Source organism: Pan paniscus, chromosome 23 (assembly GCF_029289425.2).
Source record: "Pan paniscus chromosome 23, NHGRI_mPanPan1-v2.0_pri, whole genome shotgun sequence".
Taxonomy (NCBI): domain Eukaryota; kingdom Metazoa; phylum Chordata; class Mammalia; order Primates; family Hominidae; genus Pan; species Pan paniscus.
The window spans coordinates 27,055,735-27,069,534 of NC_085927.1; the positions used below are offsets into that span (position 1 = coordinate 27,055,735).

The following is a 13,800-nucleotide window of genomic DNA, read 5'->3' on the forward strand; positions in this document are numbered from 1 at the left end:
CACTCATGAAGGGATTTTAGTGTCAGGAAATGAGATGAGGTCAAGGGGATTCGTATATAGAAACTGCAGCTGAATTTGAAATAAAGTAAACCACCAAATGCTTAGTTTGTGCTTCATTCAATCGTAAAGAACTAAACATCGCTTGTGAGTAATTCAAACCGGAAAGTGAAGTGTAGGATGTCATATTGGTGTTGGACAATACATATATATATTTAAATTCTGTAGCACTGCCAAGTCTGAATTCAAATCAGTACCCTGGAATGGAGCTATCAGTGAACTGTGAGACAGAAAAAAATCAATATAGAGGCTGGGCGCGGTGGCTCACGCCTGTAATCTCTTGACCTCATGATCCACCCACCTTGGCCACCCAAAGTGCTGGGATTACAGGCGTGAGCCACCGCACCTGGGCTCTATCTCTTTATTTTCGAATTGTCATTTAAATTTAGTTTTTGTCTGTCGTGTATAGCATGTAATGCCTTTAATTTCAAAGTTATCTGAGAGTATTTCTCAATATGCAATATGAGAGTAATATGTTTGTAATTATGATTTCTGGTATGTTTGGTTTTATTTATCATCTTTTTCTTTATTAAAAATACTTTGATATTTTCTTTGTAAATTTGTCTGTATTTTGCTATTAATTGATTTGTTTTTATCCCTTGCATTTTTTGTTGATATGCAAGTCAGAAGCCCATTTCTAGTCTATCAATGTTTATATTTAAATGTTTAGAAAACATAATTATACCATTTTATCCATCAATATCGTGAATAAAACTGGACTTGTACCTGTGAAAGATAAGAAATGCAACCTGCCTTTACTTCTATCTTCTTCCACACCTTGAATCCTAGTGTAAGAATGCCTAAAAATTCAAATCAATACTATTATTCATGATTTTATATTATTTATCTTTACTGTTAGAATCATTTATTTACATTTTCACCTGCTACTTTTTTTTTATTATTATACTGTAAGTTCTAGGGTACATGTGCACAATGTGCAGGTTTGTTACATATTCATGCATGTGCCATGTTGGTGTGCTGTACCCATTAATTCGTCATTTACATTAGGTGTATCTCCTAATGCTATCCCTCCCCCATCCCCCCACCCCGTGACAGGCCCTGGTGTGTGATGTTCCCCTTCCTGTGTCCAAGGGTTCTCATTGTTCAATTCCCACCTATGAGTGAGAACATGCAGTGTTTGGTTTTCTGACCCTGCGATAGTTTGCTGAGAATGATGGTTTCCAGCTTCATCCATGTCCCTACAAAGGACATGAACTCATCCTTTTTTATGGCTGCTTAGTATTCCATGGTGTATATGTGCCACATTTTCTTAATCCTGTCTATCATTGTTGGACATTTTGGTTGGTTCCAAGTCTTTGCTATTGTGAATAGTGCCGCAATAAACATACGTGTGCATGTGTCTTTATAGCAGCATGATTTATAATCCTTTGGGTATATACCCAGTAATGGGATGGCTGGGTCAAATGGTATTTCTAGTTTTAGATCCTTGAGGAATCGCCACACTGTCTTCCACAATGGTTGAACTAGTTTACAGTCCCACCAACTGTGTAAAAGTGTTCAATTTCTCCACATCCTCTCCAGCACCTGTTGTTTCTTGACTTTTTGATGATCACCATTCTAACTGGTGTGAGATGGTATGTCATTGTGGTTTTGATTTGCATTTCTCTTGTGGCCAGTGATGATGAGCATTTTTTCATGTGTCTGTTGGCTGCATAAATATCTTCTTTTGAGAAGTGTCTGTTCATATCCTTTGCCCACTTTTTGATGGGGTTGTTTTTTTCTTGTAAATTTGTTGGAGTTCTTTGTAGATTCTGGATATTAGCCCTTTGTCAGATGAGTAGATTGCAAAAATTTTCTCCCATTCTGTAGGTTGCCTGTTCACTCTGATGGTAGTTTCTTTTGCTGTGCAGAAGCTCTTTAGTTTAATTTAGATCCTGTTTGTCAATTTTGGCTTTTGTTGCCATTGCTTTTGTTCACCTGCTACATTTTTATGCTACATTAACAATTATTATTTAGACTTACCTAATTTTGAGTTTATATTATTTACCATCTTTTCTCTGTAAGTCATCTTCCTTATTTCTATGTTCTTCATTTTGATTCATTCCTCAGCTGACTCAAGCACTTTGAGTAATTGTTTTTAGGAAAGGTACATGGAGGCTGTGCTTCGTGTTGCTTCATGTTGGAGTGTCTGTCTGTTGCTCCCGAGTGTGAACAGTACTTTTCCTGGGTATGGGTTTACTGAGTCATAATTATTTCCTTGCAAACTCTGCACATAACTGCTTGAAGCTGCATTTACATAGTACACCTTTTTTAACCAAAAAAATATCAATTGTGTATTTACTTGGTATAGTTTCAGGGGACACTGAAACAGATTAAGGGGCTAAAGCCACCCAAGCCACTTCTTCATGCCTTCTTAATCTGTCAGACTTGGTTCTGTATGGTGACATTGTCAAGTGAGTTCAGATTTATGACATTTCCTTGATACCCAGAGATCCAGTAGACTGTGTGGGATCAGAGGTTCTTGTAGTAAGGGCATGGCAACTTGAGGAGAGAATTCACCTCTTTTGGCCAATTGATCCTCCATCTACATCAGCCTTAACTCCCCAAGCCTGGGTGGAGGTGGTGGGTCCAGGTGGAGAGGGGAAGATGAGAAGGATTGGGGATTTCCTTTATCTCAGGTTAACCTAACATCATTCATCAAAGGCCAATTTTTTTTTTTTTAACTTTTAGGTTTGGAGGTACATGTGAGGTTTGTTACATAGGTAAACTTGTGTCAGGGAGGTTTTTTTTTTGTTTTTTTTTTGTGTGTTTTTTTTTTTACATATTATTTCATCATCCAGGTATTAAGCTCAGTACCCAAATAGTTATCTTTTCTGCTTCCCTCTCTCCTCCTACCCTCCCCACTTAAGTAGACCCCAGTGTCTATTTCCTTCTTTGTGTTCATAAGTCCTTATGATTTAGCTACCACTAATAGGTGAGAACATTCAGTATTTGGTTTTCTGTTTCTGCACTAGTTTGCTAAGGATAAGAGCCTCCAGTTCCATCGATGTTCCCACAAAATACATGATCTCATTCTTTTTTCATGGCTGCATAGTATTCCATGGTATATATGTACCACATTTTCTTTATCCAATCTGTCATTGATGGGTACCTAGGTTGATTCCATGTCTTTGCTATTGTAAATAGTGCTGCAGTGAACATTCATATGCATGTATCTTTATAGTAGAATGATTTATATTCCTCTGGGTATCTACTCAGTAATGGGATTGCTCAGTCAAATAGTTCTGCTTTTAGCTCTTCAAGGTATTGCCATACTGCTTTTTACAGTGGTTGAACTAATTTACACTCTATCAACAATGTATAAATGTTCCCTTTTCTCTGCAACCTTGCCCACATCTGTTATTTTTTGACTTTTTAGTAATAGCCATTCTGACTGGTGTGAAATGGTATCTCATTGTGGTTTTGATTTGCATTTCTCTAATCTGTGATATTGAGCTTTTCTTCATATGCTTGTTGGCCACATGCATGTCTTCTTTTGAGAAATGTCTGTTCATGTCAAAGGCCAATTGTCAGCGCCCCAGTTCTGCTCAGTGTCTGCCCTCTTTCTTCTCCAGTCTTAGGCACAGGCTGTGAGCATTGTCTTAGGATTCATGGCTCTTGGGGTGGAATTTGAGCCCTGTGTTGGAGGCTTCAGTATGACAGAAACTTCCTGAAGTCTTCTCCTGCTGAAGCCTCCTGTGTTGGAGGCTTCTCCTCCTGAAGAGCCTCCAACACAGGAGGCTTCAGTAGGACAAAAAAAATTGTTCCTCATGAGCTACCTTGTCTCCAGCCATAAGGTAAAATGAGGCATTATTGGAGGCTCCATCAAACAGGTTCTCCTTCCTTTGATTAATGGAAGGAGCCCAGTCTTTCAGGTGTTTCTCCTTTGAAGTATATCTTACTAAAATGTCTTACCTCTGAAGTTCGTTTGCAACCTCATATGCAACTCTTGCTAATGTGTGTCTGTTCACTAGGTGTCTAGTTTGAGGAGATGACAAGAGCATCATTTACTCCCTATGCTCATTCCTGAAACACCTTATTTTATTGCAGTGGAAACTGAGATCTGGCCAAAGTTTGATTTGCCCAGGCTGGCATTAAAATACAGTTCTCTTCTACCACCCTTTTCTGTCTTCATGCTATACTCCTTGAGATGATGACCACAAGTTTAAGTTTAGTATTGCTGTAAAGTTGGGGTTGGGGCTTTGCATGCAATGGAAACGTTACTAAACATCCAAAGTTTACTGTCTTCTAGATAGCATAGTAAACATGTAAAATACTCATGGAGCAGGAAGAATAAAATTTTAGCTATTAGTAAAAAGCATTTTGTTATACAACTTCTGAATAATTTTCTTTTAAAATTATATTATAAGGGACTTTGTTTTTTGGTTAAATTTACAATATATGTTAGAAGAAATCTGATTAATTTTATTTTTACTTCTTTTTGCAGCAGCAAGATTAAGAAAATTGTGCATTCAATTATATCATCCTTTGCATTTGGGTATGTGAGACATATAAAACACCATGTATTAAATATATCTGAGACTTGGCTGGGCACGGTGGCTCATGCCTGTAATCCCAGCACTCTGGGAGGCCGAGGCGGGTGGATCACATGAAGTCAGGAGTTCAAGACCAGCCTGGCTAACATGGTGAAACCCCATCTCTACTAAAAATACAAAAATTAGCCAAGCATAATGGTGGGTGCCTGTAATCCCAGCTACTCAGGAGGCTGAGGCAGAAGAATTGCTTGAACCGAGGAGGCATAGGTTGCAGTGAGCTGAAATTGCACCATTGCACCACAGCCTTGGCGACACAACAAGACTCCATGTAAAAAAAAAAAAAAAAAAGAAAAAAATATATGAGTCTTATATGTATCTATACATACATATATATATGAGACTTAATACTTCAATGAGAAACACTGAAATAAAATAACAAAAAAGCATTTCCACTGTCCATCAGTTGCTAAGTAGCCATGTGCCCCATCTAATGTAATCTAATTTATCATGGAATTTTGGTTTAAGCTGGACATTAAGAATTGCAAATAAATGGCTTTTGCCTAAGATTAATAGTAACATATTAATGTTGTTTTTCTTCCATCTGCAAAAGTAACATTAATGAAAATCAAATGTTAAAATTCTATAATTATTAGTAAAGTGTTTTATTAGTACCTTATACATCTGGAATTACTCTAATTCTGGAAACAATTTACTTAGACTCTTCTGTACATAAGAGTAAGATTTCATACTATGATATAGATTTATGCAATATAATTGTTTCCTTTTGAATTAATATTTTAATTTGAGCTGCAAGTTTTTAAAAAAGTACTTCAAAGACTAATTCACCTTCATAGATAAGGCAAATAGTCTAATCAGTTTATGGAGAATGTATTTAGAATATGTAACAGCAAGTGGCAGGAGGTACTTTAGAGTTCAGGACTCATGTGCCCATCACTCTGCTAGAAGCACCCATAAATATGAAATCATGTACTTGTTGAAAATGTCACTGATGAAAAATCTTGGTCTTTTAAGAGCTTATGTTACTCATGCTTTCATTTGGTTTTTATTAATAAATTCTTTAGAATTATCCAGATTAATGAGGGTTTATTTTTTATGAGAAATTGGTATTAAACTTCTTATGAAATTCTCAAATTTTAAGAAGAGTTTGTAAACAGACACAGGTGATTTTAATTCAGTTTTACTTTTCTCTCTTGAGGTGTTGGTCCGATGTGTCTACTATAAAAGGCCATGGTAATATCTTGTGAAGTGGTTTGGTGAGAATTTTGTTTATTAAGAACTGCTTCTATTGGGTGAAAACAGTGATTTTTCTGAGATTCTAAGGCATTGCAGTTTTTCCTGCCACTGGGCAGCTTAATACTAAATAATAACATTTTGGTACCTGATCAGTGGCTTAAATATAGTATAGCTATAGGGACAAATGCCCCTTTATCTTTGCATTTATTTATTTATTTGTTTTAGACTATTTAGAGTTTTCCTGGTCTTACTGGATGTCACTCTCGTCCTTGCCGACCTAATTTTCACTGACAGCAAACTTTATATTCCTTTGGAGTATCGTTCTATTTCTCTAGCTATTGCCTTATTTTTTCTCATGGATGTTCTTCTTTGAGTATTTGTAGAAGGGTAAGTTTGATTATTTTTATAATGCATTAAGCTATTTTGTACTTTTATAAGAAGCACTTTGGGAGGCTGAGGTGGGAGGATCCCAAGGTCAGGAGTTCGAGACAATCCTGGCCAACATGGTGAAACCCTGTCTCTACTAAAAATACAAAAATTAGCTGGGCGTGGTGGTGGTTGCCTGTAATCCCAGCTGCTTGGGAGGCTGAGGCAGGAGAATCGTTTGAACCTAGGAGGCAGAAGTTGCATTGAGCCAAGATCATGCCATTGCACTCTAGCCTGGGTGACAGGGTGAGACTCCATCTCAAATTAAAAAAAAAAAAAAAAAAAAAAAGCATTTTAAAATAATTAACAGGAGCATTCACTACAAACTGACTTAAGAGTTAAGAGCCTTTGGGCCTTATGAGAACATTGGTGGTAGTCTGGCAGTACCCCCCCCAATGGCCTGTGTTTGAGGTGGCCATGGATTGATGCTCCTCTGCCTTTGGACAGGGGTGGAAAGAGTGGGAGGGACTGCATCTTGTGGTTTGAGTGACAGCTCAGCCATAGCACAATAAAACACTAGGTAGACTTTTACAGTTTTTGATCTAGGCCCTGATTCCCAGACAGCACCTTTGCATCCACCTGGAGGCTAGGAGAACTTGCCATCCTGAAGGGAAGGACACAGGCCTGGCTGTTTTTACCATGTGATGACTGTAGAGCCCCAGGGCCTTCAGCAAACTCCTGCAATAGCTAAGGAGTGGTTACAGCAGGTCTTGGGCAAGACCCCATGCTGTGCTGGCCTCAGGTCTGACCCAATGCAGTCACAGTACTGGTGGCCACAGAGGTGCTTATGTCACTCAACCCCAAGCTTTAGGTGCCTCAGAACAGAGAGAGAGACTCTATTTGGGAGAAAGTAAGGGAAGAAAACGAGTCTCTTTTTGGTAATGCAGAGAATTATCCTGGATCTTGTCCAAGACCATTAAGGCCACTATGAGTCTGCAAGAACCAGAGTTTAGGAGGCTTGGGGTGCCCCCTAAAGCAGATAGAGATTAGATCACAGTATCCAAGTTCTTTCAAATATCTGGAAAGCCTTCCCAAGAACGATGGGCACAAACAAGCCCTGACAGTGAAAACTACAATAAATACAGTGAAAACTACAATCAATACCTAACTCTTCAATGCCCAGACACCAAAGAACATATGCTAGCATCAACACTATCCAAGAAAACATGACCTCACCAAATGAACTAAATAAGACACCAGGGGCCAATCCTGTAGAAACAGAGATATGTGACCTTTCAGACAAATCAAAACAGCTGTGTTGAGGAAACTCAAAGAAATTCAAGATACAACAGAGAAGGAATTCATAATTCTATTAGATAAGTTTAACAAAGAGATTGAAATAATTTAAAAGAATCAAGCAGAAATTCTGGAGCCAAAAAATGTAATTGGCATGCCAAAGAATGCATTAGAGTCTTTTAATGCAGAATTGATAAACCAGAAGAAAGAAAGAATGAGCTTGAAGACAGGCTATTTCAAAATACATAGAGGAGACAAAGGAAAGAATAAAAAACAATGACGCATGCCTACAGAATCTAGAAAATAGCCTCAAAAGGACAAATTTAGTGGTATTGGCCTTAAAGAGGAGGTGGGGAGTGTAGAAAGTGTATTCAAAGGGATAGTAACAGAACGTCCCAAACCTACAGAAAGATATCAATATCCAAGTACAAGAAAGTTATAAAACACCGAGCAGATGTAACTCAAAGAAGACTACCTCAAGGAATTTAATAATCACAGTCCCAAAGATCAAGGATAAAGAAAAGATCTTAAAAGCAGCAAGAGAAAAGAAACCAATAATATACAATGGAGCTACAATATATCTGGCAGGAGACTCTTTAGTAGAAACGTTTCAGGCCAGGAGAGAGTGGCATGACATATTGAAAGTGCTGAAGGAAAAAAACATTTACCCTATAACAGTGTATCCAGTGAAAATATCCTTCAAAGTGAAGGGGAAATAAAGACTTTTCCACACAAAAGCTGAAGGATTTTGTCAACACCAGACCTGTCCTAGAAGAAATGCTAAAGGGAGTATTTCAATCAGAAAGATAAGGACATTAATGAGCAATAAGTAACAACCTGAAGGTATAAAACTCACTGGTAATAGTAAGTATACAGAAAAATGCAGAATGTTATAACACTGTAACTATAATGTATAAACTACTCTTATTCTAAGTAGAGAGACTAAACTATGAGCCAATCAAAAATACTAACTACAACTTTTCAAGACATAGATGGTATAATACGATATAAATAGAAATAACAAAAAGTTAAAAAATAGGGAGACAAAGTTAAGTTGTAGAGTTTTTATTAGTTTTCTTTTTACTTGTTTATGAACACTTAGTATAAGATTAAAATAATGGATTATAAGATAGTATTTACAAGCCTCATGGTAACCTCAAACCAAAAAACATAACAATGGATACACGAAAAATAAAAAACAAGAAACTAAATCATATCACCAGAGAAAATTACCTTCACTAATGAAAGACAGGAAGGAAAGAAGGAGGAGAAGACCCCAAAACAACCAGAAAACAAATAACAAAATGGCAGGAGTAACTCCTTACTTATCCCAACCTTATGTCCAAGGGTACCTGTTGTTTAGCTCTCATAGGTGAGAATATGTGGTATTTGGTTTTCTGGTCCTGCATTAATTTGCTTAGGATAATGGCCTCCAGCTCCATCTATGTTGCTGCAAAAGACCTGATTTCACTCATATTTATGGCTGTGTAGAATTCCATCGTGTATATGTACCACATTTTCTTTATCCAATCCACCACTGATGGGCACCTAGGTTGATTCCATATCTTTACTATTGTGAATAGCACAGCAATGAACATATCAGTGTGTGTGTCTTTTGGTAGAATGGTCTTTTTCCCATTGGGTATATATCCAATAGTGGGATTACTGGGTCGAATGGTAGCTCGTTTTAAGTTCTTTGAGAAATCTCCAGACTGCTTTCCACAGTGGCTGAACTAATTTACACTCCCACCAACAATGTATAAACGTTCCCTTTTCTCTGCAGCCTTGCCAGCATCTGTTGTTTTTGACTTTTTATTAATCACCATTCTGACTAGTGTGAGAGGGTATCTCATTGTGGTTTTGATTTGCACTTCTCTGACAATTCGTGAAGTGAAGCATTTTTCCAGATGCTCATTGGTCACTTGTATGTCTTCTTTGAGAAGTATGTGTCATGTTCTTTCCACATTTTTAATGGGGTTATTTGGTTTCTGCGTGTGGATTTGTGTAAGTTCCTTATAGATTCTGGATATTAGACCTTTGTTGGATGCATAGTTTGCAAATGTTTCCTCCTGTTCTCTGGGTTATCTGTTTGCTCTGTCGATCATTTCTCTTGCTGTGCCAAAGCGCTTTAGCTTTATTAGGTCCCACTTGTCAATCTTTGTTGTTATTGCAGTTGCTTTTGGGGACTTAAAAATTCTTTCCCAAGGCCAATGTCAAGAAGGGTATTTCTGAGGTTTTCTTCTAGGATTTTTATCACTTGAGGTCTTACATTTAAATCTTTAATCTATCTCCAGTTAATTTTTGTATATGATGAAAGGTATGGGTCGAGTATCATTATTCTGCATATTGCTAGCCAGTTACCCCAACACCATTTATTGAATAGGGAGTCCTTCCCCCATTTCTTGTTTTTGTCAGCCTTGCAATATCAGGTGGTTTTAAGTGTAAGGCTTTATTCTGGGTTTTCTATTCTGTTCCATTGGTCTGTATGTCTGCTTTTGTACCAGTACCATGCTGTTTTGGATACTATAGCCTTATAGTTTGAAGCCTCTGGCTTTGCCCTTTTGCTTAGATTTGCTTAGGCTATTGAGGCCCTCTTTTGGTTTCATATGACTTCTAGAATACTTTTTTCTAATTCTGTGAAGAATGACATTGGTAGTTTGATAGAAATAGCACTGAATCTGTCAATTGCTTTGGGCAGTATGGCCATATGAATGATACTGATTCTTCCAATCCATGAGCATGGAATGTTTTTCCATTTAATTGTGATATCTCTGATTTCTTTCTGCAGTGTTTTATAGTTCTTGTAGAGATCTTTCACATCCTTTGTTAGCTGTATTCCTAGTTATTTCATTTTCCTTGTCGCTACCATAAATGGGATTCTGTTCTTGATTTAACTCTCAGCCTGGACATTATTGGTGTATAGAAATGCTGTTGATTTTTATACATTGATATTTTATCCTGAAACTTTGTTATTTATCAGTTCTAGTAGCCTTTTGGCAGAGTCTTTGCTTTTCTGGATATAGAATCATATCATCAGTGAAGAGAGATAGTTTGACTTCTTCTTTTGCTATTTGGATGCCTATTCTTTCTTTCTCCTGCCTGAGTTCTCTAGGTAGGACTTCCAGTGCTATGTTGAATAGGAGTGATGAGAGTCGGCATCATTGTCTTGCTCCATTTCTCATGGGGATTGGTTCCAACTTGTGCCCATTCAGTAGGTTGGTGGCTGTGAGTTTGTCATAGATGGCTCCTATTATTTTGAGGTATGTTCCCTTGATGCCGAGTCTGTTGAGGTTTTTAATGTGAAGGGATGTTGGATTTTATCAAAAGTTGTTTCTGCATCTATTCAGATGATGATATGGTTTTTCTTTTAGTTCTGTTTATGTGGTGAATCACATTTAGTGATTTGCGTATGTTGAACCAGCCTTGCATCCCTGTACTGAAGCCTTGATTGTGGTGGATTAACTTACTGATGTGCTGCTGGATTCTGTTTCCTAGTATTTGGTTGAGAATTTTTGTGTCTATGTTAATCAGAGTAATTGGCCTGAAGTTTTCTTTTTGTGTGTTTCTCTGCCAGATTTTGGTATTAGGCTGATGCTGGCTTCATAGACTGAGTTAGGGAGGAGCCCCTCATCCTCAGTTCTTTGGAATAGTTTCAATAGAACTAGTACCAGTTCTTTGTACATCTGGTAGAATTCAGCTGTTGCTTCATCTGGTCCAGGGCTTTTCCTTGTTGGTAGATTTTATATTAATGATTTGATTTTGGAACTCGGTATTTGTCTATTTAAGGTTTCAATCTCTTTCTAATTCAATCTTGGGAGATTGCATGTTTCCAGGAATTTCTCCATTTCCTCTAGATTATCTAATTTGTGTGCATAGAGTTGTTTATAGTATTCTCTGAGGATCTTTTATATTTCTGTGGGATTGTTTGTAATGTCATCTTTGTCATTTATGATTGTACTTATTTGGCTCTTCTTTTTTTCTTTGTTTAGCTATCAGGCTATCCATCTTGTTTATTTTTTGAAAAACTAATTATTGGTTTCATTGATCTTTTGTGTGGATTTTTGCATCTAGTCTAAAAAAAACAGCACTTCAAAAAGCACTTCATTCAGTGCTTCTCTAATTTTAGTTATTTCTCTTCCGCCAGCTTTGGAGTTATTCTTTTTTTCTAGTTCCCTTAAGTGCAAAGTAGGAAAGTCAATTTGAGATATTTCTGACTTCTTGATGAAGGCATTTCGTGCTATAAACTTTCCTCTTAACACTGCCTTAGCTGCATGCCAGAGATTCTGGTATGTTGTGTCCCTATTTTCTTCATTAATTGCAAAGAATTTTTTTATTTCTGCCTTAATTTAGATTTTCACCCAGGAGTTATTCAGGAGCAAATTGTGTAATTACCATGTATTTATGTAGTTTTGAGAGATCTTCTTGATACTGATTTCTATTTTTGTCTCACTGTGGTCAGAGTGTGTGCTTGGTATGATTCAAACATTTTGAATTTATTGAGGCTTGCTTTATGGCCAAGCATGTGCTTGATCTTAGAATATGTTCTGTGTGCACATAAGAATGTATCTTCTGTGTTTGTTGGGCAAAGCGTTCTGGAGATGTCTATCAGGTCCAATTGGTCAACTGTCAAGTGCAAGTACAGAGTTTGTTAGTTTTCTGCCTCAGCGATCTGTCTATTGCTGTCAGTGGGTTGTTGAAGTCTCCTGCTGTTATTGTGTGTCTAAATCTTTTTGTAGGCCAAGAAAAACTTGTTTTATGAATTTGGATGCTCCAATGTTGGGTGTGTACATATTTAGGCTAGGTCTTCTGGTTGAATTGTGTCCTTTATCATTCCATAAGGAATGCTCTTCTTTGTCCTTAATTTTTATTGGTTAAAAATATGTTTTATTTGGCCAGGTGCAGTGGCTCATGCCTGTAATCCCAGCACTTTGGGAGGCCGAGGCGGGTGGATCACGAGGTCAGGAGTTCGAGGCCAGCCTGACCAACATGGTGAAACCCTGTCTGTACTAAAAATACAAAAATTAGCCAGGTGTGGTAGAGCACCCCTGTAATCCCACTTACTCGGGAGGCTGAGGCAGGAGAATTGCTTGAACCCAGGAAGCAGAGGTTGAAGTGAGCCGAGACTGCACCACTGCACTCCAGACTGGCAAGAGAGTGAGACTCCATATTTTAAAAAAAAATCAACCACTTAGAATAGTAACACACGTTAAGCAGATCCTACATCTAGAATGGGTTAAGCAACCATTTGTAAGCATCTTCATGAGAAATGATCACCTCTGGGTTTTTCTGGTAATATTTGAAATAAACATGGAACCAAACTGTATTTCCCTCAGCACATAACTGTCCAAATTGCATGTGTAAGTAGAGGTTTATGTAAAAGCCCTGACAGAACTGTACTCAGTCTTTTGAATTAGGTGCATAAGGCTACTGACCACTCTCTATTTTACCAAGGGAAAGAGCAGTGACTTCTCTATTTCAGTACAATTATGGGCAGAAATGACATGATGCAAAATAGAGGTTCTTCCATACAATTTAAGATGTGGGGTATAAGGGAAGACGAAAAAGCAAAATTCCCAAGAAATCAGAATAACTTCACACTGGTCTTGTACTACAAGAAACCCTGAGATGAACTGTAGTCCTCAAACACCTCTGCTTGGCTCAGGCCCTCCAAGACACTTCAGTATGCTTCCAACTGGCTCATCATCAATTTCTTGGTATATTCGTAGGCCAAAAAGAGTGCTCCATTGTCAGGGAATGCTCGAATCACAGCAGGTTTCAGTCCAGAATATAAGGCCATTATTCCTAGAAGACAAAAGGGCAAGCAAAGACTGCAACAATCCCTCCTTTGGGGACACCCACGCAGCTGCATAGCACAGGTATATTTACACATGCGAATCCAGACAAGAGTGCTAAAAACCAACAAGTCATGGAAGGACGCATTCCCAGCTTTCCCTAAATAGACCAGCAGAAACAAGGACAAGTATCAGGTCTCCTGGCAAAACTGACTGATGCTCAGATAACATACCCCAATTCCATGCTTGGTTAACTCTTAGTACATGGATGGGGCAGCGTTGAGGCCTGAGACGGCCAGACAGATGCAGCCATGGAGACAGAGGTGGCCACAGCTTTGCAGCTTCACCTGGGCGGTGGCAAGAGCACCAACCTTGAGGTTGGAGACTGGTTTATAATATTAGTACTGCCCAGGGTGGTTATGAAGATTGAATTAGATAAGCGAGGTATAAGTACTTTGTAAAACTTCACATGTTATACAAATTTAAGGGAGGATTACTATGAGTAATAGACAAGTTATCTGTGCTCTGTTTGGGACACA

The 13,800-nt window shown here is 38.0% G+C and overlaps 1 long non-coding RNA gene across 3 annotated transcripts in view; it reads left to right on the forward strand.

Moving 5' to 3' along the window:
* LOC129395034 (uncharacterized) overlaps nt 1–13,800 on the forward strand; it is a 34,849-nt gene that overhangs the window by 13,423 nt on the left and 7,626 nt on the right. For 2 of the 3 annotated variants that reach the window (XR_008622514.2, XR_010111804.1), the window contains exon 3: nt 4,505–4,555. The exons of the other annotated variant lie outside the window; for it this stretch is intronic. This is a non-coding gene — a long non-coding RNA (uncharacterized LOC129395034). The remainder of the gene's footprint in view (nt 1–4,504; nt 4,556–13,800) is intronic. 3 annotated transcript variants of the gene reach the window in all.